Source organism: Malania oleifera, chromosome 2, assembly GCF_029873635.1.
Source record: "Malania oleifera isolate guangnan ecotype guangnan chromosome 2, ASM2987363v1, whole genome shotgun sequence".
NCBI classification, from domain to species: domain Eukaryota; kingdom Viridiplantae; phylum Streptophyta; class Magnoliopsida; order Santalales; family Ximeniaceae; genus Malania; species Malania oleifera.
In genome coordinates, this window is record NC_080418.1 from 111,649,278 (window position 1) to 111,653,293 (window position 4,016).

Sequence of the window (4,016 nt, forward strand, 5' to 3'; positions counted from 1 at the left end):
TACTAGCGTTCCTAATCGCCTATGCAATAACCAACTAGCATCATTTATTGCAAAAAAATAAGTTACTTGTTGTGAAGCTACGTTATCAAAAGTAGTAGTGTATACATTTTCATGGCGATCTGCAGTAAAAAGAACTTTATGATCTAATTACTTTCAACTATGCATTTATCATTTTCAAATGATACCTTATATCCTTTATCACACAATTGACTTATGCTTAATAAGTTATGCTTCAAGCCATCAACTAATAGAACATTATCAATAACCAGGGAAGGATCCTTACCAACCTTACCTACGCCGATGATGCGTCCCTTTGCATTGTTGCCGAACGTCACGTACCCTCCATCCTTAGGAATGATTGACACAAATTTTTCCTTGTAGCCGATCATGTGTTGTGAGCACCCGCTATCCAGGTTCCACCTGTCCTTGAAAGAGGACGATCTCAAACCCACCTGCAAGATAGACTAAGTAACTGACGCTGGTCCCAAATTCTATTGGGTCCATGGGGGTTAGTGACTGGATCACTCTTAACTACCCATACTTTTCTAATTTTTACACGTCTATTTCTAAGAGGGCAATCAAATTGAATGTGACCGATTTGTTTGCATTTAAAACATTTCATTCTACACTTAGGATCTTTAGGTGGGATTTGAGATTTTGATTCACGAATAAAATGTCCCAAGTAAAGATTAGGTCGTCTAATATTCTCAATGCCATTAAAACCAAGACCCTCTTTACTAAGAGAGTTTTTTTGGGCTCCAAGTAGTTTTTCTAAATTGTGTTGGCCCTCGGTGAATTTAAAAACAATTTTGGAGTTATCCTCCAATTTTCTCTCAAGCTCAGCGATAGTCAAATCTTTTTCTTTCAAAATCGAAGCATAAGAGGTTTTTGCAATTCCAAGCAATTTCGACCAATTTTCGCATTTTTTTTTCAAATCATCATTTTCTTTGGTCATTTTATTCAATAGTTTAGAGACCCAAATATATTCAAATTGCAATTCTCTAAAAGTAGGCATGCTATCATATTCACAATCATTATAAGAGTAATATGAAGACAAAGAACAAGAAGAGGATACCTCATCATCATGTGCCATCAAGCACAAATTAGCAACCTCTGAGTCACTGCGGTCCAAGTCTGAGTCACCGCTACTTAGTTTATCCTATGAAGTGCATGCTTTCATGGCTTTCTTCTTTGTCCTAGCATCCTCTTTCAGTAGTGGGCAGTCTGGCTTGATGTGCTCAATTTTGTTGCAATTGTAATACGTTGGAGCATTTGATTTTTCTTTTTTTTACTAGACTCTCCCTTCTTAGATGAAGACTCCCTATATCTTTTGTATGACTTTCTATTCTTCCTAAAGAATCTGTTGAATTTTCTAGTTAGCATGGCCATATCATCCTCAGAGTCGGGTTCGCTGCATTCACTAGATGTATTAGTGGAGGTTTTCAATGCAGTCACCTTTTTTGCCCTATTATGTTTATTGAGTCTCTCATTTATAGCTAATTCATAGGTAATCAAGGAACCTATCAATTCTTCTAGAGTCATGGCCTTAAGGTCTCTACCCTCAGAAATGGTCGTAGCCTTAGCTTCCCAAATAGGAGGCAAGCCTCTAAGGATCTTCCTAATCATCTTATATGTAGGATAGGTCTTACCTAATGTATGCAATGAGTTTATAATGTGTGTGAATCTAGTGTACATGCTCTGAAGATATGTGACTATCCCAAATTTCTTTTGTAGTAGCACATGCCATTACTCTATTAAACTCATTCACATCAAGACCACAATACAGATTATTCATAGTAGTGGCATTCAAACTAACAACTTTCATATCATCATCATTATATTCTTCCTCAGTTTTGGGGACTCTAGTCTCACCCTCTATTTTCATAGGAACATAATTTCCCTTAGAGACGATCCTCCACGCATTCCAATCTATATTTTGAAGGTAGATGCGCATCCTCTTTTTCTAGAAGGTGTAATTAACACTACTGAAAATCAGAGGTTGTGTGGAAAATGGTCCCTCAAGACAAGGGGTCATGGTGCTATGAGCCATCTAAGATCTTTTGCAAAATAACTATTGAGTTTATGCTACGTGGCTTTGATACGAATTGTTAGCTTTACCAGTGATCCCAAGAGAGGGGGGGGGGGAGGTGAATTGGTATTTTCAAAATTGATGCCCTAGGTGAATTGGTTTCCTTTGCTGGTGACTTCTTACTTTCTCTTCCACTCCTAAGTGTGATGGCCTTGCATTGTTCCTTTGGGTTCACCTCTGTGTTGCTAGGAAAAGTTCCACTTTATTGGGAATTTATGGTCAAGGCTAGTTGCCTAATTTGCATTTCAAGTTTCTTTATAGTGGCTCCCATATTGTTGCAATGAGTTTCGATGTTGTCCAACCGTGAATCAGTCTTTTTAAACCTTGTTTTTGTCTCCTTAACAAATGATATCATGGCATCCTCAAGTGACATCTTCTTCTCACTTTGTTGACTATCAAGTCCTGGAGGAGGTTGCAGCACATTCCTTGTATTTCTATAAGACAAATTCTCATTATTTTGAAGCCCTGGATGGTAATATTGTGGCAAAGGATCACCACGATAATTGTAGTTCCAATTGTTGATGTATTGAACCAGTTCTTGACTCGCTCCATTGCTCGGATCTGTCCTACTTGTAGCTGCCACATATTCTACACTTTGTGGTATCCTCTAGGTTGTCAAAGCTGAAATCTGATGAGACAGAGAAACAACTTGAGCTGAAAGTGCAGAAAACAGATCCAATTCATGAATTCAAGCGACTTTCTTAGCCATAGTTCTTTCAGTAGGCCATTGATAGTTTAGAGGCCATTTCTTCCAAAAGAGAAGTAGCACCCTTAGGTGTCTTTGACATCAAAGTTCCCCTACACGCAGCATCAACTAAATTTTGGGTTTGCCCGTTTAACCCATTATAGAACATCTAAATTTGCAACCGATCTAGGAATCCATGTTGTGGGTAGCGTCGAATCAAATCCTTATACCTTTCCCAAGCTTTATAGAGTGATTCAAAATCATGTTGCTTGAATTGACCAATCTCACTCCTGAGTTGAGCTGTTTTGGAAGGTGGAAAGAATTTAGCCAGAAATTTTTCGGCAATGTCTTGCCAACTAGTGATACTCCCAGGTTGTAGAGACTATAGCCAACCTCTTGCTTTGTCCCTCAAAGAAAAAGGGAACAATCTCAGTCTAATGGTGTCTTCGGTAACACCATTGATCTTCATAGTGTCACAAATCTCTAGAAACATAGCCAGATGGATATTGGGATCATCAAGTGGTGATCCAATGAATTGGGCCAACTGCACCATGCTGATTAATGAGGGTTTGAGCTCAAATATGTTGGCATTAATGGGCTGGCGTCTGATACCCGAGTAGTTGTCATTCACAACTGGTTGTACATAATCCTTTAAGGCGCGTGGCTACGCTTTATCTTGTCCGTTCTCCATGGCTAGTACCCTTTTTTTCCTTAGTATTCTAAGCGTTCTTTCAATCTCTGGATCAAAAGGAATAATGGCACGTGTTCTAGCACTGTGCATCCAACATAAAATACACACTAGAAATACAGAAAAAAAAGTAATAAAATAAAATAAAAATAAATAAATAAAAATATAAAAATAAAACTCTAAATTAAAACCAAGATTACTTTATATCGATATTGGCAAAAATAAGAAAACCTTAATCTTCGGCAACGGCGCCAAAAATTTGATCGGTGCAAAACTGCAAGTTCACAATATCGTAGTTTTATAATATAATGATGTGTAGAGTATCGTTCTCATGGATTGATGTCTTAATTTTACCAAGTACCAAAATTATACTTGTAACGACCTCATAATCTTAATATAAAATGAAACATGATAAATAAAATGGTCAACTCGAAATCATGGGTAACGGTGACACTTGTCATTCACAGCGGAAACCTACGCATCAGTAAACATAAATCACATTTTCAAAACCATAGAATACATAATACCAGAGTTTACTACATCACCAAAATACT

General features: G+C 37.5%; 1 non-coding gene across 1 annotated transcript; it reads left to right on the forward strand.

The window, feature by feature from the left end:
- The first annotated feature begins 2,965 nt into the window (after positions 1-2,965).
- On the forward strand, positions 2,966-3,072 carry LOC131149964 (small nucleolar RNA R71). Its single transcript, XR_009135352.1, has one exon. It is a non-coding gene; the product is annotated as a small nucleolar RNA R71 (small nucleolar RNA).
- The last annotated feature ends 944 nt before the right edge of the window (positions 3,073-4,016 follow it).